This window comes from Sciurus vulgaris, assembly GCF_902686455.1.
Source record: "Sciurus vulgaris genome assembly, chromosome: 3".
In the NCBI taxonomy this organism is placed as follows: domain Eukaryota; kingdom Metazoa; phylum Chordata; class Mammalia; order Rodentia; family Sciuridae; genus Sciurus; species Sciurus vulgaris.
In genome coordinates, this window is record NC_136463.1 from 62040458 (window position 1) to 62066327 (window position 25870).

The following is a 25870-nucleotide window of genomic DNA, read 5'->3' on the forward strand; positions in this document are numbered from 1 at the left end:
TCAGCAAAATATTCCATGAGGAAGAGATGAAAAACAAAGATGCAAATCAGCAACGGAAGGAACTAGCCTAAAGGAATAGCCAAATAGAGGGAAAATCAAATCATGTCAAAAAACAAAAATGAGTCAAATGACAAGGAATACAAATCATATCTCATAATAACTCTGAATGTTAATGGCCTGAACTCATCAATCAAAAGACACAGACTGGCAGAATGGATTAAAAAGAAAAATCCAACAATTTCCTGCATGCAAGATACTCATCTCATAGTAAGAGATACCCATAGACTAAAGGTGAAAGGATGGGAAAAACATACCATGCACACGGACACAGCAAAAAAGCGGGAGTATCCATCCTCATTTCAGATAATGTGGACTTCAAGCCAAAACTAGTCAGAAGGGATAAAGAATGACATTACATACTGCTTAAGGGAAGCATAAATCAGCAATACATAACAATCATAAACATCTATGCCCCAAACATTGGCTCATCCATGTACATCAAACGAATCCTTCTCAATTCCAGAAATCAAATAGACAACAACACAATAATACTAGGTGATTTTAACATACTGCTTTCACCACTGGATAGATCGTCCAAACAAAAATTGAATAAAGAAACCATACATCTCAATAACACAATCAACAATTTAGACTTAACCGACTTATATAGAATATACCATCCAACAAAGAACGAATACACCTTCTTCTCAGCAGCACAGAGATCCTTCTCTAAAATAGACCATGTCATATGCCACACGGTACTGTTAGCAAATACAAGAAGATAGAGATACTACCTTGTACTCTATCAGATCGTAATGGATTGAAATTAGAAATAAATGAAATAAAAAACAGAAACGTCTCCAATACCTGCAGATTAAATAATACACTATTATATAATGAATGGATAACAGAAGATATCAGGAGGGAAATTTAAAAATTCTTAGATATAAACAAGAACAAAGACACATTATATCAAAATCTCTGGGACACAATGAAAGCAATACATACAGGAAGATTTATTTCATGGGGTGCATTCAACAAAAGAAGTAGAAATCAACAAATAAATGACTTAACACTACAACTCAAAGCCCTAGAAAAAGAAGAGCAGACCAACATCAAAAGTAGTAGAAGACAAGAAATAGTTAAAATCAGAGCTGAAATCAACAAAATTGAAACAAAAGAAACAATCAGAAAAATTAATAAAATAAAGAGTTGGTTCTTAAAAAAAAATAAACAAAATTGATAGACCCTTAGCCACACTAACAAAGAGAAAGAGGGAGAAAACTCAAATTACTAAAATTCAGAATGAACAAGGAAATATCACAACAGACACGAGTGAAATACAAAACATAAATAGAAGCTATTTTGAAAATCTATACTCCAACAGAACAGAAAACCTCGAAGACATCAACAAGTTTCTAGAGACATAAGAATTACCTAAGCTGAACGAGGAGGACATACACAACTTAAATAAATCAATTTCAAGCAATGAAATAGAAGAGGTCATCAAGCCTACCAACAAAGAAAAGTCCAGGACCACATGGGTTCTCAGCCGAGTTCTACAAAACCTTTAATGAAGAGCTCATTCCAATACTTCTCAAAGTATTCCATAAAGTAGAAGAGGAGGCAACCCTCCCAAACTCATTCTATGAAGCCAATATCACCCTGATACCTAAACCAGACAGAGACACACCGAGGAAAGAAAATTTCAGACCAATATCCTTAATGAACACCGATGCAAAAAACTTCAACAAAATTTTAGCAAATCACATACAAAAACATATTAAAAAGATAGTGCACTAGGATCAAGTGGGTTTCATCCCAGGGATGCAAGGTTGGTTCAACATCCAGAAATCAATAAATGTCATTCACCATATCAGCAGACTAAAAGTTAAGAATCACATGATTATTTCAATAGATGCAGAAAAAGCATTTGATAAAATACAGCATCCCTTCATGCTCAAAATACCAGAAAAAATAGGGATAGTGGGAACATTTCTTAACATTGTAAAGGCCATCTATGCTAAGCCCATGGCCAACATCATTCTAAATGGGGAAAAACTGAAAGCATTCCCCCTAAAAACTGGAACAAGGCAGGGATGCCCTCTTTCAACACTTCTATTCAATATCGTTCTTGAGACTCTAGCCAGAGCAATTAGACAAACCAAAGAAATTAAAGGGATACGAATTGGAAAAGAGGAACTCAAACTATCCCTGTTCACTGATAACATGATTATATATTTAGAGGAACCTGGAAATTCCACCAGAAAACTCTTAGAACTCATAGGTGAATTCTGTAAAGTAGCAGGTTACAAGATCAATGTTCATAAATCCAATGCATTTTTATACATATGTGATGAATCTTCAGAAGGAGAAGTTAGGAAAACTATCCCATTCACAATAGCATCGAAAAAAATAAAATACTTGGGAATCAATCTCACAAAAGAGGTGAAAGACCTCTACAATGAGAACTACAGAACACTAAGGAAAAAATTAAAGAAAACCTTAGAAGATGGAAAGATCTCCCATGTTCTTGGATAGGCAGAATTAATATTGTCAAAATGGCCATACTACCAAAAGTGCTATGCAGATTTAATGCAATTTGGATTAAAATCCCAATGATGTACCTTACAGAAATAGAGCAAGCAATTATGAAATTTGTCCGGAAGAATAAGAAACCCAGAATATCTAAAGCAATCCTCAGTTCAAAGAGTGAAGCAGGGGGTATTGCAATACCAGATCTTCAAATCTATTACAAAGCAATAGTAACAAAAACGGCACAGTATTGATACTAAAATAGACAGGTAGATCAATGGTACAGAATAGAGGACATGGACACAAACCCAAATAAATACAATTTTCTCATACTAGACAAAGGTGCCAAAAATATGCAATGGAGAAAAGATAGCCTCTTCAACAAATGGTGCTGGGAAAACTGGAAAACCATATGCAACAGAATGAAATTAAACCCCTATCTCTCACCCTGCACAAAACTCAACTCAAAATGGATCAAGGACCTTGGAATCAGACCAGAGACCCTGCAGATTGTAGAAGAAAAAGTAGGTCCAAACCTTCAACTTGTTGGCTTAGGTTCAGACTTCCTTAACAGGACTCCCATAGCACAAGTAATACAATCTAGAATCAACAACTGGGATAGATTCAAACTAAATAGCTTTCTCTCAGCAAAGGAAACTATCAGCAATGCAAAGAGAGAGCCTACAGGGTGGGAGAAAATCCTTGCCACTCATACTTCAGATAGAGCGCTATTTTCCAGAATATATAAAGAACTCAAAAACTCTACACCAAGAATACAAATAATCCAATCAACAAATGGGCTAAGAAAATGAACAGACAATTCACAGAAGAAGATGTACAAGCAATCAACAGATATATGAAAAAATGTTCAACATCTCTTGTAATAAGAGAAATGCAAATCAAAACTACACTAAGATTCCACCTCACCCCAATTAGATTGGTGATTATCAAGAACACAAGCAACAATAAGTGTTGGCGAGGATGTAAGGAAAAAGGTACACTCATACATTGCTGGTGGGGTTGCAAATTAGTGCAGCCACTCTGGAAAGCAGAACGGAGATTCCTCAGAAAGCTTGGAATGGAACCACCATTTGACCCAGCTATCCCACTCCTTGGCCTATACCCAAAGGACTTAAAATCAGCGTACTACAGAGATACAGCCACATCAATGTTCATAGCTGCTCAGTTCACAATAGCCAGATTGTGGAACCAACCTAGATGACCTTCAGTTGATGAATGGATAAAGAAACTGTGGCATATATATACAATGGAATCTTACTCCGCCATGAAGAATGATAAAATTATGGCATATGCAGGCAAATGGATGAAATTGGAGGATATTATGCTAAGTGAGATAAGCCAGTTTCAAAAAAGAAAAGGACAAATGATCTCGCTGATAAGCAGATGAGGACATATAAGGGGGTGTAGGAGCGCTTAGTGTTAGGGTTAGGGTTAGGTTTAGGGTTAGGAATAAGGAGGGTGGTAAGAATGGAGGAAGGAAGGACTATATAGAGGGAAAAGAGGGTTGGGAGGGTTGTGGAAGGGGAAAAAATAACAGAATGAATCAAACAACACTGCCCTTTATAAATTTATTATTTTAAATTAAAATAAATAAAAAAATAAAAATTAAAATTAAAAAAAATTAAAATCCAAAAAAAAAAAAATAAAAATAAAAAACAAAAACAAAAACAAAGACAGTCTTTTGAATCTAACTTCAAATGATCAAAAGTTGGGCTTATTTTATAGCCATTCTAACATGAAGTTACATGGGAGTCAGAGCCATATTTATGGGGCTCTTCGCAAATCCTAAGCATTCTAGCTCTGAAGTGGATCTTTGCCTCCTCTTTAAACATCATTTTACAAAGGTTACATACATTCTTTCTTTAGTCTACATGAACATCAGTCAACACGATATGACATTACATCTAAAACATGAATCAAGGGAGGCTGAGAGAGCGTTTAACTTTCCTTTTGTGTAGCAAAGTGGCAAAATGCTTTCATGTTTCACAATATTAATCTTTAAACAAATCAGGCTCTCACTTATAGAAATACATTCACATTTTTATCCCAGTATATAAAAGGTAGCATAAAATTTTACATACATCCTATTGATAACAGCTCCTGTTATCAAACATTAAATGATACAGATAAATCCCCAATAAAATGTACTATTCTTATAAGTTTAAAGTTACCATACAGACAAGTTTAAATTGGAAAGAAGCAGCTTGATAAATTTTCTGCTTATAAGACTTGTATACATGGAAGATGTGAATACATTTAATATACAAATAAGGGTGGCTGCTCCACAATTTCCTTGATATTTTTATATTAATACAGTTTAGTTTTTTAAACAAATTTAAACTGTGTAATATAGTATAATATTCTAACTATTGTTGTTTAACTACAATTGTGCAAACCCTAATTCTTAAGACTAATCACTCCAAAGGATAAAACTAGACAGACACAATGTTGAGAGTAAATTAGTGTTTTAAAGAAATTCTTGTCATTTTAACATATGGAATCTTTGGTTTATATCAGTACATTAGTATTTGACCTTAGGAAAAAACTTAAATAGTTTTAACTGATTGTCTCACATACATATAACCAACTTAGTTACACATAAACTTGTTGAAATTTGTCCTTTATTTACACACAGCCTTTCTTAGCACTAAAAACCCTCATGTATTTCATCACACAAAGACATTCCTACCCAGAAACATTTTTTCCTTCTACTAAATATATTTCCTTACCTAGAACATTTAATTTTTCTCTTTGCTGTCTGTTGACCCCTATTTTGTTCACATTGTGGAACAACTCTTATAAAATTTCTGAATTTAGATGAATGATTCCATTTTAATAAGATAAAATAATTTATGGTATTTATAGTACTCTAACTGAAACACAGTTGAAACTTTTGGATCCTTTAGTATATAGAATTGTACCTGTTAGAACTTAACTCTTGGTAACCTTGTTTTTAGTGATGACATAAAGAAATTTTAAAATCTTTTTTGTAAGATATAAAGCCATTTTTCTCTCCTGTGATAGGAATTTCCCACCTTCCAACGACCTGTCAATCTGCGTTTCCCCGCCTCTCCGGTTACAAGAATTTCCCGTCCTCCCCACCACCTGTCAATCTGCGTTACCCCGCCTCTCACGTTACAGGAATTTCTGGCTTACGTTGCTTCCTGCCTCCAGCATTACGTCCCACTATTTCATTGGCCCATCAGTCACTCTGTAAGAATTCTCCTCCACGATTGGTTCCTCTCAGCCCGCGAAGTTCCTATGTCTGAGATGAGCTGACCGCCATCTTCTTCTTTGCTTTTTTCTCCCTTCCCCCATGCAGACATGAATTCGTCTGCGCAAATAAATGGTTCCTTGTATGAGACCTGTATCTGTGGAGCATTTCTGGGAGCTAGCGACGAACCATATTGCGCGCCTCTTTTTCCCAACCTAACATTTTTACTTACCCATCTATGAAAACACCAATAATAATTAAGTATGCTACCCCCTGGAATTTAAGGAGTTAAGAATACTTGATATTAATAAACAGTTAGCATTTTCACTTTTGTAAATTAATCAGATGTCTCTAAAAAACACATTTGAGCAATCCCATACATGTCAAATCTAACATACTAATTTTACTGTAAATATAAAAAGATATCAGACAAGTGCATAGAAGAGGATTTGTCATCTCTTTCTTCTTGAAGAAAAGTCCTAGAAACAATTAATAGTAGACATTCAGACAGCAACATTTTATTAGTTTGACTATCTAGAGACTTTTGTGTTATGTAATTTTAAAGACATTTTACTTTCATTTGTTCACCAATTCAAACTGAACCTTTTCAAATCATACAAACAGAGAAACTGTAAGGCCCCCAAAAAGGAAACCCCAACTCTTTCTCAGGGATTGATGGCAACCCCAATCAACTGCAGGAGGCGTCACTTGATGCAAACCGCAAAAGGTGTTTATTCCAGCACGCTGGGACCTGACTCGTGACTCACGCAGGAGTCCAGGAGTCGAGTCCCTAGCACAAAATCTTGTAGGTTTATAAAGGCAGAAACCACACATCGGGAGGGGATGCACATGAAAGGGAAAAGGGGGACAAAGCTGCCGGGAAATTTCAAAGGAGGTCTGGATTTGCTGATAACATACAACATGTTTCACAATGTTTTACAACAGGGCATACATTCTGGACAATAGTTTCTGGTGATCCTACTGTTTGAGCACTATCTGGCTATCTGGCTCAATAAACCCTTTTACTCCCTGTTTGGGGCTGATTCCTGGAACAGCTTTAAGGGCTTTGTTCCCGTCACTGGGAGGGAGACCTTAGGGAGTTGAGATAAAACAGACAGCTTAAAAAATGTCCATTCTTTCATTTCCCCATTTTCTTTTCTGGCAAGTTCTAATCATGGAACTTCTGTCTCTATATACTTTTCTCCAAAGCTATTTCCTTGGCGGAGGGACTGGTATTGTTGCCTGAGCATTAGTACCTGTACAGCACTTACTCTCTCCCTGATGAAGGTGACTAGGCAATTTAGGATGCAGGGCCCAAATGTGAGGACTAAAAGCAGTATAACAAGGGGACCCATCAGGGTGGACATGAGGTTTGGGACTACATATCAGCGGGAGGTGTGTCAACAGGAGCAGGAATGTGGTGGATGTGGAGCTTGAGGGGGTTGTCCAATTTTTCCACTTTCCATGTTGGGTCTGGTGGTGGTGCAGGCTTGACATGCAAAGCGTGAATCCAGGCGGTGATGCCATCGACTTTCCAGGCAGGCAAGGGCTCAGGGGCACCAATTAGCAGCCCCTTGTTTGCAGTCCTTGATAAACAGTCCTTGATAAAGGCAGGTAAATTTGGTAATCAATGGCCTCCGGAGATCCTTGACATTTCATTCTTCCAGGGGCAGTCTCCAACTTCCAGAGGCAGATGGCTTCATGGCTTCATTTGCTCGAATTGACGCAATCCCCTATTTCTACACTAACTACCTGTTCCCAATTCTGGCTTCATTCCCCCCTTTAGCTTTAGGAACTCATAACTGCTTGTTAAGGAAATGAAAAGGGGCGTCGGTCGTTCTGGCTGCTTCGAAGCTGAATGGTGGCAGCGAGGGGCAAGCAGTTTGGAGTTCCTTCTTTTTAAAAAAATTGGGTCAATCGAGGGGTCCCAGGAAGAAGCCTGGTTGGGGAAGAGCAGGCTGTAAAATCATGTGGGGGTGGGTGCTTCTATGATAGAAGAACAAAAGACATGAGTACTGAAATGAGATTAGTACAAAGTAAATGTTGCAGCATCTGAAACATGCCACTGAGTATCACGAAAATGACAGAAGTTAATCTCTCACCAGGAGATGAAAGAACTGAGAAATTGTTCCCATAACTAGGCCTAGCAAAGGCTGCAGAGGACAAAGCCTTTTTTTGGGGACTTTAACATTGTCCAGGTTATCAGGGATGTAAACACAACATTTAACTCTTAATGTCATATATGTCCCCAGAAAATATAGTTAAGCTACTTAATGTCATCTGATTTTTCTAAAATATTCCTTTATTGGTATAACCTGTTTTTAGTAGAGATCTCTATATTTCTGTTACTTAGGAATAGATAATCATACTAGCAAACATAAATTAAGTCTACCTGTGTAGCTTAGGAAGGTCTGCAGGCCGTAAACTGACTAAAAACTTCTGACTCTGGCAGTTTCTCTTGATAGTTATCAGGCAAATTTGCTGAAGAATCTTTCTTTCATTTGTAGCTTCCAGCCTTTATTCTAGTGGGCTAATACAAGTGTACTTCTTAAGTTACATTTAACCATTTAACTACTATTTCCTTTAAATGCCCAAGAATGTCTATATTTTGGTTTGAACTGTTTTCCTAGGTATCTAAGATCAAGCTGGTCAAATTGACCTGGTTCCTGTCTTGTTAAAGTGTCAGCTGAGTTCCCACAGTGGTCACTCGTACAGAACTTAAGAGTGGCTCCTTAGCTCCACCAGTGACTTTGATTAGGCAGGGTCTCTTGATGAGGTGACTTCCTTTAGAAGCATCAAGGAATGTTTCCCTTTTTCCATGACCCTCCTCTGCAGCAGATGCACTGAATGATTTTTCATCCTCTAGTCTCAACAATCTCCTTGATCAGGAGGTTGTGTGACCCAGAGTTGCAACGCTCCTTAGAGAAGTTCTCTTATTCCCTGGGTTCAGGCTGACGTTGAGGGCAAGACCCAAATATGGACTTTTCTTGTCCTCTGTATTTAACTCCAATCTCTAAGTTTGATCTTAATTATCCAGCAAGCCAGTCTCACCAGTCATAAAGTAAGAGTACTGGGCTTTAACTTCAATGTCTATAACTTTACAGTTATTTACCCTTTTATCTAACTGCAGTCTGCATTAGTACTGGAAGTTACCACTATCTATTCTATAGGTGATGGCTTATTATCAAAAGTTACCTAGGTTGTGTGTTCTTGGAGCAGCTACTTCTGCAAAACATTAACAGGTAACAGTTTTACAAAATGAAATTAGCAAGAGTAAAAATATATTCAGCTTGTATAATAGCTATCTTGAATTTTGATTGAGAACTACATTCTATCCCCTATTTGAGATCACAGTACTTTTACAACAAGAACCAATTTTTTTTTACTATAACTTTAAATAAGCTGACGTCTGACTTATTTTGGAGTCACTAGCATGCAGTAAGGTTGGAGGCAGAGCCTTATCTCAGGTAAGGCAGGGCCCTTTACAGATCTTAAGTGTTCTAATTCTGATGTTGATCTTTGCTTCTTCCTTAAATATCATTAAGTAGTTTACATATACTGTTTCCTGTGTCTATTTGAACTTTATAATTAACACATTTTAACGTAGTATCTAAAACATGAATCAAAGAAAGGCTGAGAGAGCTTTTAACTTTCCTTTTGTGTGATTAAGTGGCAAAATGTTTTCATGTTTCTTTCATGTTTCACAATATTAACCTTTAAACAAATCAGACTCTAATGTTTAGAAATACATTTACATTTTAAATTCCTTATCTCAGTGTAAAAAGTAACAAATTTTACACATAACCTATTGATAGCAGGTCCTATAATAGAACATTAAATGATAGAAATAAATCCCCAATTAAAATTTACTCTTTATAAGTTTAAGATTACCATTACAGACAAGTTTAACCTGGAGAATAGTAGAGCTTAATAAATTCCTTGCTTTAAAAACTTGTGGTCCTGAAAAATATGAACACATTTAGTATACAACTAGTGACCATTTCACAATTACCTTGACACATTTATCTTACCAACTTTAGTTTTTAAAGAAAAATTTAGACTCTGTAACACAGTACAATACTCTCACAGTTCTTTAACCATAATTGTATCAACCATAATTTTTAAGACTAATTGTTCTAAAGAATAAAACTTAATAGACACAAAGTTAAGAGTAAATTAGTGTTTCAAATTCTTGTCATTTTACCATGTCATTTTACCTTATAGAGTAAACTTTGGTTTATATCAGAATATTAATATTTCACCTTAGGAAAAACCTTAAATAGTTTTAGCTGTCTCACATACATCTAACCAACTTATTGACACACAAGCTTGTTGAAACTTGCCCTTTACTTACACAGACTTTCTTAGCACTTACTTAGACCCTCATGTATTTCATCACACAAGCACTTTCTTACCCAGAAACATTTTCTTTTTCCTTTTACTAAATATATTTCCATACCCAGAACCTTTTATTTTCTCCTTCCTATTCGTTGACCCCTTTTTGTTCACATTCTGAAACAACTCTTATGAAATTTCTGAATTTAGATAAATTACTCCATTTTAGCAAAATGAAATACTTTGTTGTTATAGTACTCTAACTGAAACACTGTGAGAGGGGAGATGGTAACATTAAAACCAAATCTAAGAGCTCCTTGGAGCTTAGCAGATGGATTGCTCACCCTGCATGTTGGGGTTTCACCCGTTAGGACATAACTTTTAATAACTTAGATTTTAGTAATGACACAAAGTGATTTTAAACACTTTTATTTACCAATCTATGAAAACACCAATAATCTTTAAGTTTGATACCCCATGGAATTTAAGGAGTTAAAAGTACTCAATGTTACTTAACAATTAGCATTTTAACTTTGTAAATTAATCAGATGTCTCTTCAAACACAATAGAGTAATCCCATACATGTTAACTCTAATTCACTTATTCTGTAAAAAACCAAGATATCAGACAAGTGTCCTGAGCAGTATTTGCTGTCTCTTCCTTGTTGAAGAAAAGTCCTAGAAACAATTGATATTAGACATTTTATTAACATCAATATTTTATTAGCTTGACCACCTAGAGACTTGTGAGTTATTTTCAAAGACATTTTACTCTTATTAGTTTACCCAATTTGAACCTTTTTAAATCACGTGAATTAAAAGTATCTGGATCCATTTTTAGATTTTAATTTTAGGAGCACTCAGTTTTGATACAGAAAAAACATGACATCAGACAACACGACATACAAATAACACAAAATCAAGGCCTTGTAACTTTATAGGTGAATCTCCACTGCAATGTAACAGATGTTCAAAAACTCTAGTTGAATAAAAAATAGAACTAATCAAAAAATCATGAGCTCAAAAAAACATATAATTAAAAAAAAACAAGAGTACTGGAAAAATGATACGGCCGTTAATTACTTTAGTAAAGTACCATAGCATTTACTTTGCTGGATTTTTAAAGACTCTTTTTACCTTTTCTTTCCCTGGATTTGAGACCGGTCTCCTACTGAGCCTTTAGGCTTCTTTTATTTATATTTCAATATAAGCCTTGACTGAGATCTGGAAGAATCTAACAGGTTTTAACAGAAACTCTGTGTCTAAGGCATTTTAGCCATCTCATCTGGACAGGTTGGATGTTAAAGAAAATTATGAGACCTTATTTTTCATTACTTTTGAGACTGAAGCTACTTTGCCAAGTTACCCATCAGGGCTGTCGGGAGGGGGAGTCCAGAGAAGGAAACTTTGGGGTCCACCCGAGAGTAGCCCGGGCCGAGAACCCCGCAGTTGTTCCAACCCTTTCTCCACCTCTGCCACAAACACACAACAGAACCAGAACCAGATGGGCGCCAATCTCTGATCCACCAATTGAACCCCATCAGTGCCCTTACCGACGGAGACTACCAGGCGTCCCTGGCTCTCCTCCACCCTTAGGGTGTCCCCCAGGGCTGCAACCTGTGGCCCCCCAGGCACGTCTACTGACCACTGTTCGGCCACTCTCACGAGTCACCAAAAGGCTGCCACCGAAACCAAAAGCGCGCTCACAGAACCAGACCAACTAACAAAACACAAGACAAAGACAACTTCGGGGTACCCCTTCTTACCTCCAAGGTCGACTCCGTGGATGAGGGGGGGCCGTCTTATCTCAGACAAGCCCCCAAATGTAAGGCCCCCAAAAAGGAAACCCCAACTCTGTCCCATGGATCCACGGCAACCCCAATCAACCGCAGGAGGCGTCACTTGATGCAAACCGCAAAAGGTGTTTATTCCAGCGCACTGGGACCCGACTTGTGACTCATGCAGGAGTCCAGGTGTCGAGTCTTAGCAGAAAATCTTGTAGGTTTATAAAAGCAGAAACCACACATCGGGAGGGGTAGCACATGAAAGGGGGGAAAGGGGGGAAAAAAAGGAAAAATGGGGAACAAAGCTGCCAGGAAATTTCAAAGGGGGTCTGGGTTTGTTGATAATATACAACATGTTTCACAATGTTTTACAACAGGGTGTAGATTCTGGTCAATAGTTTCTGGTAATCCTACTGTTTGAGCACGCTCTGGCTATCTGGCTCAATTTACCCTTTTACTCCCTGTTTGGGGCTGATTCCTGGAACAGCTTTAAGGGCTTTGTTCCCATCACTGGGAGGGAGACCTTATGGAGTTGAGATAAAACAGACAGCTTAAAAAATGTCCATTCTTTCAAAACAACATGTATCCAATTTGTTTACAATAAAAAAATAAAAATAAAGGTATTTGGATCCATGTTTTAAATTTTAATTCATGAGTGCTAATTATTTATGTCAATTTAGATATCATGTACATGATATTTAGTCACAGATACATAAACATCATGATATACCATAATTCAAAAGCAAAGGCCATGTAGTTTTTCATAGGTAATTCTCCATTACAAGTTAACAGATGACAAAAACTCTAGTTGAATAAAAAACAGGACTGATCAAGAAAAATCAGAGCTCTAAAAATACAGAATGTAAGGGAAAAAAAGATGCATCCTGGAGAAATTACATAGCCGTTAATTATTGTAATAAAACACCATACAACATATTTTTTAGTTTAGATTAGTTGGAGTTCAGGTTAAAGACACTCTTTTTTATTTTTTTCTTAGGTTTGAGACTGGCTTCCTACTGATCCTGCAGGCTTCTTCATTTACATTTCAATGTAAGCCTTCACAGAGATCTGTAAGGAGCTAAGAGAGAGAGATTAGTGGTTCTAGCAAAAACTTGATACCAAGAGCATTTTAACCATTTCTTGTTTTAGGACAGGTTTGGATGTCAAAGAAAATTATGACAACTTATTTTCCATTACTTTTCAGAATGAAGCTACTATGCTAAGCTCCTTACTGAGATTGCCATTGGCTACTGACCTGATTTGTCTGTGGCTGCATATCCAGCAGTCTTGGGTGAATGTTTGTAGGGTTATTTTCCTCTCAGTGACAAACAGGTTAAATTTTGTTTCTTAGGTAAGCTGAGAAAAGAGGCTTGAAGTAAGGTCCCTTTTTGATATTTTTAAAAGCCTTTAGTTTGTTTTGGTTCCCACATCAGGGCAGTTATTCCTTGGTGTAAAGTTTCTTAAGGAGCCTGTATATAGGATTAGCTAATTCTCTATACCCAGGAATCCAAGGCCTGCAGTATCCAGTTATCCCTAGGAGGCCTCTGTAATGGCCTTGATATTTCGCCTATGTGGTAGTACATAAAGGATGTCATCTACATAATGTTTTATCTCTAAATTTTGTTAAGTCCTTAACTTGTGTTTCTCCAAACAGGTGAGGGCTATCTTCAAATCCTTGAGGCAACACTGTCCAGATTAGTGGAGATCCACTATCTGGTTCCTCAACGACAAACAGATATTGTGATTGAGAGTCTAGGCTACACAGAAAAAGTCATATTTTAAATCTAACATTGTAAACCAAGCAGCAGCTGGAATTTCAGATAACAGAGAACATGGATTAAAAACTACAGGGTGGAGGGGAATTGCTTTATTAATTAGTACAAGGTGTTGGACTAGGGAGTTGACTTTTGAACTCCTAAAATGGGTAAATTGCATTGGCTGTTGCAATGCATTAAAAGTTTCTGTTGTTTGTAAGCTTTATTACCATTTAGAAAAGCCAATAATCTAAAGGCTCCAAGGTAGTTGAAAAATTTTTCTCTGGACCCTGCCAAACTTAGTTGGGGTCTAGAACTTTCTCTACTTGGGGAGGTAAGTCTCTTCATGCTCTTTGTGCATATGCACTTCTTTAAGAACAAGTTTTCAAATCATAAGTCAATTTTTGTCCCAAATCAGCAAACAGTCCTAAACTGGTAAGCATAGCCAAGGTAATCTGAACTCCATTAAATTTATTAATTTCTGCCTGATCTGAACCAGAACAATGCTTTATCCAATTGGATTTCCATGTTAAATTGTCACCTTCATAAAGGTAGGAGCTAGCTAGCAGGAGTCAATCATTCAGTGGTAGTGAACCTGAAAGAATGGACATTTTTTAAGCTGTCTGTTTTATCTCAACTCCCTAAGGTTTCCCTCTCAGTAATGGGAACAAAGCCCTTAAAGCTGTTCCAGGAAACAGCCCCAAACAGAGAGTAAAAGAGTAAATTGAGCCTGATAGCCAGATAGTGCTCAAACAGTAGGATTACCAGAAACTATTGACCAGAATCGACACCTGTTGTAAAACATTGTGAAACATGTTGTCAGCAAACCCAGACCCCCTTTGAAATTTCCTGGCAGCTTTGTTCCCCCTTTTCCCCCTTTCATGTGTGACCCCTCCCGATGTGTGGTTTCTGCCTTTATAAACCTACAAGATTTTCTGCTAGGGACTCGACCCCTCGAATCGGGTCCCAGCGCTCAGGAATAAACACCTCTTGCGGTTTGCATCAAGTGACGCCTCCTGCGCTTGATTGGGGTTGCTGTCCATCCATGGGACAGAGTTGGGGTTTCCTTTTTGGGGGCCTTACATTTGGGGGCTCGCCTGGGATAAGATGGACCCCCATCATCCGCGGAGTCGACCTTGGAGGTAAGAAGGGGTACCCTGAAGTTGTGTGTCTTTGTCTTGTGTTTTGTTAGTTGGTCTGGTTCTGTGAGCACGCTTACGGTTTCAGTGGCAACCATTCGGCGACTCGTGAGAGTGGCCGATCAGTGGCCGGTAGTCGTGCCTGGGGGGCCACAGGTTGCAGCCCTGGGGGACACCCTAAGGGTGGAAGGAGAGCCAGGGACGCCTGGTAGTCTCCGTCGGTAAGGGCGCTGATGGGGTTCAATTGGTGGATCAGAGATTGGCGCCCCTCTGGTTCTGGTTCTGTTGTGTGTTTGTGGCGGAGGTGGAGGAAGGGTTGGAACAACTTGGGGTTTCTCGGCCCGGGCTACTCTCGGGTGGACCCCAAAGGTTCCTTCTCTGGACTCCCCCTCCCGACAGCCCTGAAGGGTAACTTAGCAAAGTAGCTTCAGTCTCAAAAGTGATGAAAAATAAGGTCTCATAATTTTAACATCCAACCTGTCCAGATGAGATGGCTAAAATGCCTTAGACACAGAGTTTCTGTTAAAACCTGTTAGATCCTTCCAGATCTCAGTCAAGGCTTACATTGAAATATAAATAAAAGAAGCCTAAAGGCTCAGTAGGAGACCTGTCTCAAACCCAGGGAAAGAAAAGGTAAAAAGAGTCTTTAAAACTCCAGCAAAGTAAATGCTATATTTTTAATTATATTTTTTTGAGCTCATGATTTTTTGATCAGTTCTATTTTTTATTCAACTAGAGTTTTTGAACATTGTTACATTGCAATGGAGATTCACTTATAAAGTTACAAGGGCTTGAATTTGTGTTATTTGTATGTCGTGCTGTCTGATGTCATGTTTTGTCTGTATCAAAACTGAGCGCTCCTAAAATTAAAATTTAAAAATGGATCCAGATACTTTTAATTGACATGATTTAAAAAAAGGTTCAAACTGGGTAAACTAATAAGAGTAAAATGTCTTTGAAAATAACTTACAAGTCTCTAGGTGGTCAAGCTAATAAAATATTGATGTTAATAAAATGTCTAATATCAATTGTTTCTAGGACTTTTCTTCAACAGGGAAGAGATAGCAAATACTGTTCAGGACACTTGTCTGATATCTTGGTTTTTTACAGAATAAGTGAATTAGAGTTAACATGTATGGGATTACTCTAATGTGTTTGTAGAGATATCTGATTAATTTACAAACTTAAAATGCTAATTGTTAAATAACATCGAGTACTTTTAACTCCTTAAATTCCATGGGGTATCATACTTAAACATTATTGGTGTTTTCATAGGTTGGTAAATAAAAGGGTTTAAACTTGCTTTGTGTCATCACTAAACCAGAAACAAGGTTACTAAGAGTTATGTCCTAACAAGTACAATTCTATATACAAAGGGTCCCAAAAGTTTCAACTGTGTTTCAATTAGAGTACTATAAACAAAAGAATATTTAATCTTATTAAAATAGAGTAATTTATCTAAATTCAGAAATTTCATAAGAGTTGTTTCAGAATGTAAACAAAAAGGTGTCGACAGAAAGGAAAAAAGAAAATAAAAGGTTCTGGGTATGGAAATATATTTAGTAAAAGGAAAAAGGAAATGTTTCTGGGTAAGAAAGTGCTTGTGTGATGAAATACATGAGGGTCTAAGTACGTGCTAAGAAAGTCTGTGTAAGTAAAGGGCAAGTTTCAACAAGTTTGTGTGTAACTAAGTTGGTTATATGTTTGTGAGACAGCTAAAACTTTTGAAGGTTTTTCCTAAGGTGAAATACTAACGTTCTGATATAAACCAAAGTTTAATCTATATGGTAGAATGACATGGTAAAATGACAAGGATTTGAAACACTAATTTACTATTAACTTTGTGTCTATTAAGTTTTATTCTTTAGAACAATTAGCCTTAAAAATTGGGGTATATACAATTATGGTTAAACAACTGTTATAGAGTATTGTACTTTGCTACAGAGTCTACATTTTTCTTTAAAAACTAAATTTGGTAAGATAAAAGTGTCAAGGTATTTGTGAAATGGTCACTAGTTGTATACTAAATGTGTTCATATTTTTCAGGACCACAAGTTTTTAAAGCAAGGAATTTATTAAGCTCTACTATTCTCCAGGTTAAACTTGTCTGTAATGGTAATCTTAAACTTATAAAGAGTAAATTTTAATTGGGGATTTATTTCTATCATTTAATGTTCTATTATAGGACCTGCTATCAATTTGTTACTTTTTACACTGGGATAAAGAATTTCAAATGTAAATGTATTTCTAAACAGAGTCTGATTTGTTTAAAGGTTAATATTGTGAAACATGGAAGAAACATGAAAACATTTTGCCATTTAATCACAAAAGGAAAGTTAAAAGCTCTCTCAGTCTTTCTTTGATTCATGTTTTAGATACTAGGTTAAATTGTGTTAATTATAAAGTTTATATAGACTCAGGAAACAGTATATGTAAAGTACTTAATGATATTTAAGGAAGAAGCAAAGATCAACATCAGAATTAGAACACTTAAGATCTGTAAAGAGCCCTGCCTTACCTAAGATAAGGCTCTGCCTCCCACCTTACTGCATGTTAGAGTGACTCCAAAATAAGTCAGACTTCAGCTTATTTAAAGTTATAGTCAAAATATTGGTTCTTGTTGTAAAAGTACTGTGATCTCAAATAGGGGATAGAATGTAGTTCTCAATCAAAATTCAAGATAGCTATTATACAAGCTGAATATATTTTTACTCTTGTTAATTTCATTTTGTAAAACTGTTACCTGTTAATGTTTTCAGAAGTAGCTGCTCCAAGAACATACAACCTAGGTAACTTGTGATAATAAGCCATCACCTATAGAATAGATAGTGGTAACTTCCAGTACTAATGCAGACTCCAGTTAGATAAAAGGTTAAATAACTGTAAAGTTATGGACATTATAGTTAAAGCCCATTACTCTTAATTTATGACTGGTGAGACTGGCTTGCTGGATAATTAAGATCAAACTTAGAGATTGGAGTTAAATACAGAGGTCAAGAAAAGTCCATATTTGGGTCTTGCCCTCAACATTAGCCTGAACCCCGGGAATAAGAGAACTTCTCTAAGGAGCGTTGCAACTCTGGGTCATACAACCTCCTGATCAAGGAGATTGTTGACTAGAGGATGAAAAATCATCCAGTGCATCTGCTGCAGAGAAGGGTCATGGAAAAGGGGAAACATCCCTTGATGTTTCTAAAGGAAGTCACCCCATCAAGAGACCCTGCCTAACCAAAGTCACTGGTGGAGCTAAGGAGCCGCTCTTAAGTTCTGTATGAGTGACCCCTATGGGACTCAGCTGACTCTTTAACAAGACAGGAACCAGGCCAATTTGACCAGCTTGATCTTAGATACACAGCAAAACAGTTAAAACCAAAATATAGCCATTCTTGGGCAATTAAAGGAAATAATAGTTAAATGTAACTTAAGATGTAGCCTGATAACTATCAGAGAAACTGCCAGAGTCAGAAGTTTTAGTCAGTTTAAGGCCTGCAGACCTTCTTAAGCTACACAGGTAGACTTAATCTATGTTTGCCAGTATGATTATCTATTTCTAAGTAACAGAAGTATAGAGATCTCTACTAAAGACAGGTTATACCAATAAAGGGATATTTTACAAAATCAGATGACATTAAGTAGCTTAACTATATTTTGGGGGGACATCTATGGCAATGTTCAAGTCCCCAAATAAAGGCCTTGTCCTCTCCAGCCTTTGCTAGGCCTAGTTATGGGAACAATTTCTCAGTTCTTCCACCTCCTGGTGAGAGATTAACTTCTGTCATTTTCTTGATACTCAGTGGCATATTTCAGATGCTGCAACATTTACTTTGTACTAATCTCATTTCAGTACTCATGTCTTTTTGTTCTTCTATCATAGAAGCAGCCACCCCCAGATGACTTTACAACCTGCTCTTCCCCAACCAGGCTTCTTCCTGGGACCCCTCGATTGACCCGATTTTTTAAAAAAGAAGGAACTCCAAACTGCTTGCCCCTCGCTGCCCCCATTCAGCTTCGAAGCAGCCAGAACGACCGACGCCCCTTTTCATTTCCTTAACAAGCAGTTATGGATTCCTAAAGCTAAAGGGGGGAATGAAGCTAGAATTGGGAATAGGTAGTTAGTGTAGAAATAGGGGATCGGGTCAAATCGAGGAAATGAAGCCATGAGGTCATCTGTCTCTGCAAGTTGGAGACTGCCCCTGGAAGAATGAAATGTCAAGGATCTCCGGAGGCCATTGATTACCAAATTTACCTGCCTTTATCAAGGACTGTTTATCAAGGACTGCAAACAAGGGGCTGCTAATTGGTGGCCCGCCCCCTCGGCTCTTGCCTGCCTGAAATCACCTAGTCACCTTCATCAGGGAAAGAATAAGTGCTGTACAGGTACTAATGCTCAGGCAATAATACCAGTCCCTCCGCCAAGGAAATAGCTTTGGAGAAGAGTATATAGAGACAGAAGTTCCATGATTAGAACTTACCAGAAAAGAAAATGGGGAAATGAAAGAATGGACATTTTTTTAAGCTGTCTGAGGTCACCCTCCCAGTTATTTTAACTCCCTAAGATCACCCTCCCAGTCATCTCAACTCCCTAAGGTCACCCTCCCAGTAATGGGAACAAAGCCCTTAAAGCTTTTCCAAGAAACAGCCCCAAACAGAGAATAAAAGGGTAAATTGAGCCAGATAGCCAGATAGTGATCAAACAGAATGATTACCAGAAACTATTGACCAGAATCTACGCCCTGTTGTAAAACATTGTGAAACATGTTGTATGTTATCAGCAAACCCAGAACCCCCTTTGAAATTTCCCGGCAGCTTTGTCTCCCTTTTCCCTTTCATGTGTGACCCCACCTGATGTGTGGTTTCTGCCTTTATAAACCTACAAGATTTTCTGCTAGGGACTCAACTCCTCGAGTTGGGTCCCAGCGCGCTGGAATAAACACCTCTTGCGGTTTGCATCAAGTGACGCCTCCTGCGGTTGATTGGGATTGCCGTCCATCCATGGGACAGAGTTGGGGTTTCCTTTTTGGGGGCCTTACAATCTCTCACAGGTCACTTAGGCCCACCTGCATCTGCATCCCATGTAGAGAAGGGAGGTTATAAAACTTATTTGGTAACTTTGCAACTAGACTGAGATTAGGTGCCATTTTATAGGAATCACATAGGAAATACTCAGAATGGAATGAGGGCACTCTATGAATGCCAAGTCTTGGCATAAGTTCCATGCTCTGACAATATGTCAGCAAAGCATGGGTGGAAAGTTCAGCTGCTAGAGGTTGCCCATCAGAACCAAAAAAACCATAGCTGTGATCCTCAGTATTCTCCTAGCCTCCACCAAGGCCAGACAGTCTGCTAGCATGGTGCAACCTTCTAGAAGGGCAGTTTGGTAGGAATAACCAATACTTTAAATGTGCAACATTTATTTTTCAGAATTCTACTTTTAGGAACGTATTCAACAGAAATAATCTAATTGAGCACAAAGACCTGCATAGGAGATGAGTGAGCTGGGATTACAGAAAATCAGAAGCATCTGAAAGGTTGCCATCAAAGGGACTGTTTACAGTGGGGCTCCTGAAATGTAAAGAAATTTGCTATATCTATAGTTGTCAATATGAGAATCTAAAAATCACTTTAGGCGCTCCAGTGGCGGTGCGGGTGTCAGAGGGAGGTAGGCTCTGAGGGTGCTTCGTGCTCGTTGAGACTGCATCTCAGGGACGATGGCGGAGGGAGATAATCGCAGCACCAACCTGCTGGATTATCTATTATTTGGATCCATCTGTTCTCTCTGGTGTTTCCTGTTTTGTGATGTATTTATGCTTGGCTGACTACCTTGTTCCCATTCTAGCACCTAGAATTTTTGGCTCCAATAAATGGACCACTGAACAACAGCAAAGGTTCCATGAAATTTGCAGCAATTTAGTGAAGACTCGACGCAGAGCTGTAGGCTGGTGGAAACGCCTCTTTACATTAAAGGAAGAAAAACCTAAAATGTACTTCATGACCATGATCATTTCTCTTGCTGCAGTTGTCTGGATTGGACAGCAAGTCCACAACCTGTTTCTCACCTACCTGATAGTGACTTTCTTACTGTTGCTTCCTGGACTGAACCAACATTGGAATCATTTCGAAGTACATTGGAATGGCCAAAAGGGAGATAAACAAATTTCTCAAACAAAAAGAAAAGAAAAATGAATAATGCATCTGCTTTATTCCTGTGTTAATGGAGTATGCATCACCCCTGGGAACAGTTCCTACTATGCTGTTTGGATAGTAAAATGTTACAGAAGTAGCTCTTGCTCTGCCTCACTCTGCCCTTAGTTCATAGAAATTCACACTTGCCAGGTAAGGCTTTGTGCATAGTGTCTTTGAGTCAGGTGTAGCTGGGTACTTTTTCATCAGTTGGCCTTAAATGGACAACTCATTAATGAGTATGGCTCGTCTTGATTATTCTCACCCAGGGATAATTGAATTTTTACTTTTGACAACTTCCTTTAAAAAATAACAGTGGTGAATTTTACTTTTTAGTGAAATTAACAGTGTTGACATTTGTTTTAGCTAGGTGCAAGGTAGTGATCTGTGACTGTGAGAAGCTGGATCTACTGTCTGCTTCACAGTTTGCTTAAAAAAACTGTCTGGCTTCATGAGTATAGACACCAAGTTTACTACTTCTGAGGAAGAGACCAATTAATTAAGATTTGTTCTTTGTGCTGTTTTTTTTGTTTGTTTGTTTGTTTTTCACGATGGGAGAAGAATCCCCATGGAATAAAATATAGCTAATTCCATGCCCTAGTTTGTACAGACTTCTCCCTTGTGCAAAACTTAAGCCATTTCTAGGAAACATTGATTCTTTGTTCCACAGGGAATCTGACAGGCTTAGAGCTGCTGTTCCCTGCACCACTTGTTAGTAAACCCTTAAGTCTTTTTAACAGCAGACTTTCAAAAGATTGTACTTAGGATTTTTAGCATACTTAGCATTTCATGTTTTCAGCTGACTTAAAGTCCGTAGTAGATTAAGACTTGTGTTCGATACCTTTACTCCATGACTAGCTAAACAAAGACAAAAGTCTTTCTGTGTTTAGTCAAAATTCATTACAGTAGAGAAGAAAATAACCTAATTTTTAAGACCAGAGAAAGCCTTCAAGGGTAAACCTCAAATTCCCATTCTTTGGTTGTGGCCATTACTTGGTCCCCTTTGGTTTGGCATTGAAGATAGTGACTACACTGACAACTTTTTTCCTTCAATATTTCTTTGAAAAATTCCGGGGCTGTTGGTGAGAGCAGACACGTAGTGTGATAGCTGGCCTCTGGTCTACATAGATTTATGACTCTTTGGAAAGCTTGTCAGTCTTTCCTTCTCAGTAGCTAGAAATATAGAGTAGTTGAAATCAGTAGGAATAAACCGTTGAGGGCCAAAAATGTGACATGTTGGGAACAATTCTTAAACTGATTAATTAGCTGTAATGTAGTTTTGTGAATTTATTGCACTGACACTGCAAAATCTGTACTTTGTGGTATCTCTGTTCCTAATTAAGTGTTGTTTTCTCCCTTCAATATTGCTGTAAACACCTGCACCCGGTAGTATATGTTCAATTCTTTTTTTAATGTTTCATATGACAACTACCTTAATTTTACATGTGTTTCCTCATTGTAAATAAGCCTGTTTTCCTATCTGGATTTTTTTTGTGTGAATACATGTTCTACCAATTAACTACTTTAGCAGTTTTAATCCTGTATTATTTCTTCTACTTTGTTTTGTGTAAAAGGGGAAAAATAAAAAAAAATTTAAAAGCTGAAAAAAAAAATCACTTTAGCTTCTAAACCCAAAGCTACCCCCTGAGCTCCAATGACTAAAGATGCATGGGTGAAAGTACATGTGTGATGCACATGGAAGGAATGGTTTGGAGTTGGTCCCCAGCTCTGTCTGGTCCTTCATGAGTAAGAGTGTCAGCCACCACCTTTAGCAGAGGAGAGGACCTTAGCATGGATTTTCACCTCTTAGACATATTTCTCCCTCACCTGTTTTTAAAAAAAATGTGTGATGCTTTCCTGCATTTCTTTTGCAACAAACAGAGGCCGGGTGTTGTGTAGAGTCCACCATGCTGTCTTAGGGTAGATGCAGTCACTCCTGTGGTGAACTCCAGTATCAAGTGCCAGCAGTCCTGGATTATAGTGAGTGGACCAGACCTCTCGACCAGTCAGTCTCAAGAGAGTATTAAAGGACACTGAAATCAAGTGTGATGACACCTGCCTATAATCTCAGCAAGTTAGTGAGACTCTGTTTCAAAATAAAGGCTGGAGTGTGACTCAGTGGTAGAACACTCCTAGATCCAGTCTCCAATACCACACTCAAACAAAAGGTTTTGAAGTTGATGCTCCTCTTGTGATTGTTTTGGACAATTACACCTCTGTGAGGGGTGGTGGGAGTGAGAAGGGGGCACAGGGTTTAGGACAGCCCCCAGGCCTCACCTCACAATCTGTTGTAGCACATCATTAAGTTTTTGTGTAAACACAGGATGAGCGAGATGCTTTTTATCACTGTTTGTCCAGGGGATGGTAACCAAGTCTCTAGGTACAGTGGACCTGATTGGGGCTGCTGCAGGCTACCTGGAACTGGGAAAAGTGCCAGGGCCACCAGACCTCCTGGGCAATGCCTGACTTTGGCTCCAGCTGCCTGTATCCAGCAAACATGGCCCTGAGGCTTCTCGGCTAGACTGGACAAGGTAGAACCTTCTCAGCAGGCAGTGTGCTGTTGAGAAGGTCACATCCCCTGACCTTGCAGCCAGGCCATCTGGTCTAAAGCAGGATCAGTGCCAGATTCTCCTTGTCCAGCACCTGTATTTACCCCAAGACTAAACTCCCTGAAGAACGGCGTGCAGAAATCCTGCAACAGTGTCAGTTTCATTCCCCTAGAGAGATATAAGCTGATCTAAGGTGAGATCATGACTCCACTGCTTGTCCTCACAAGCCCTAAACCCTCCCTATGTGTCAACCTACTTCCAATAAATGAGCCCACACCACTCTCCTTTGCTTGCTGACTCCTGCACAGAGCTAGGTGCTGGGGCACAGGCTGCAGGGACTCTGCAACATGGAAAGAGGCTCAACAAGGGCCACTCCAGACTCAGAGCCAAGGATGTTGCTACTATGGGCTGTGTCAGAGACTAGGGACAGCTTCTGCCTCCCTGCAGGGGCTAGACAAGTGGGGGAACTGTGTCCCTTGCTGGGTGCAATGGGAAGCCATCCTGGAGGAATCTGCTGTCAACTGGCCAAGGAGCCCTGGTTCTTTGGAGGTGAGTTCAGAGGACTCCCTGCACAGAGGTGAACCCACACCTCCCCACTATCAAACTGGGCCCTGGAGGCTGAAGTCAGGGACCTAAACTTCCAGTAACTCGTATTTACAGGGCAGCTATGCTAGGGGATGCTTTCTGTTTCCACTGCCCATGTACATGCTCTTAACTCATGTGATAGTCAGTGTTGGACACCTGATATGGCCCACTGATTTGTTCTTATGACCCAGAAAACCCACCAGCTCTTGGTTAGAAGAGGGGTGCATATTGGCAGAAGACTGAGCTTGGCACTAATATTTTCCATAGTGTTGCAAGTTTAACCCATGAAGTTTTTAATTCTGTGAACATAATAAAAACTCAAATGCCATTCAAATTTGAGTTGTCCCCTTTTCCATGGGAAGTATTTGCATGTGAATAAGTTTAGTAGTAAGAAAGGAAAGGGAGTTTTTCCATGCCTGCTGTGGCAGTCTCATGTCTCCTCCATTTTTCTAGTCCATGCAGGATTTCAATAGAATATTATTTGGAGAAGGTGTCATGGAAGTTCTGTGCCCACAGCATATAACAATTAATGGACAAAGTTACAGAAATAACACTATCCAAGAGAAGACTTACCAACATGAAGAAGACAATGGGGATGTCTATCAAGACCCAATGGAGTATGCTGATGAGCCCTGTGATGCCTATGAGGTGGAGAAGACCCTGCAAGGATTCCCATCTACTGTGAGTGCTCCCAACCTGCTCTACAAGAATATAGTTGGAAAGAGAGGAGACAATAGGAAGAAAGTAGAAATGGAGGCCAAAACTTCTATTAGCATTTCTAAACCTGGACAAGATGGGGAAATTGTGATCACTGGTCAGCATCGAAATGGGGTAATTCTAGCCCAAACTCAGATTGATGTTCTTTTGGACACTTTTAGAAGAAAACAGCCCTTCACTCACTTTCTTGCCTTTTTCCTCAATGAAACTAAAGTTCAAGAAGAATTTGTGAATTTCCAGGAAGAAGTGCTGGAAAAGTCCTCCATGAATCGGGTTGATAGCTCCATTTTCCAGAATTCCAAAAAAACCTCACCTAACTATTGGGATGTTGGTACTTTTGAGTGAGCAAGAGATCCAGCAGGCATGTGAGATGCTACAATGCTGTAAAGAGGAGTTTAGTACTGACATTTCTGGGGGCAAACCCTTAGAAGTAGAGTTGGCAGGAATAGAGTACATGAATGATGATCCTGGTATAGTGGATGTTCTTTATGCTAAAGTTCATATGAAAGAGGACTAGAACAGGCTGCAGGAATTGGTTGATAGAGTGTGGAATGCTTTCAGGCATCTGGAATAATAGTGAAAGAGTGGAATAGTGTGAAACTGCATGCTACAGTCATGAATACACTATTCAGGAAAGACCCCAATGCTGAAGGCAGGTACAATCTCTACACAGCAGATGGCAAATATATCTTCAAGGAGAGTCATTTGATGGCTGGAACATTTTAAAGTTGTTTGAGAACTTCTACTTTGGTTCCCTAAAGCTCAGTTCCATTCACATCTCTCAGAGGGTCACAGTAGATGGGTTTGGAAACTTTGCCTCCTGTGGACAAATTGACTTCTCCTGAGGTGGACCTTGGAAAGCTGTGGAAACTGAACATCTCATGAGGGCAGCAGCAAGGAAACAGCAATATCAGCACACTGCAGAGTATGCGTGAAGAATGTCTGCCCAAGGCAGAGCAGCAGAGGGAGGAGTGCTACCAGCATGGCTTTGCCAGCTTTCCCTTCGGTCCTCCCAGGTGCTGTGCTGGGGAGCTCCATTCCTCCTGAAGCCAGAATTA

General features: G+C 38.7%; 3 pseudogenes across 3 annotated transcripts in view; all 3 read left to right on the forward strand.

The window, feature by feature from the left end:
* LOC306657986 (ATP synthase F(0) complex subunit B1, mitochondrial-like) overlaps positions 1-25870 on the forward strand; it is a 232234-nt pseudogene that overhangs the window by 16682 nt on the left and 189682 nt on the right. The window lies entirely within an intron of this gene.
* LOC306657988 (ADP-ribosylation factor-like protein 6-interacting protein 1) lies at positions 20130-22488 on the forward strand (annotated as a pseudogene). Its single transcript has 2 exons — positions 20130-20153; positions 20473-22488. The product of its transcript is annotated as an ADP-ribosylation factor-like protein 6-interacting protein 1 (transcript).
* LOC306656101 (activating signal cointegrator 1 complex subunit 1-like) lies at positions 24561-25754 on the forward strand (annotated as a pseudogene). Its single transcript has one exon. The product of its transcript is annotated as an activating signal cointegrator 1 complex subunit 1-like (transcript).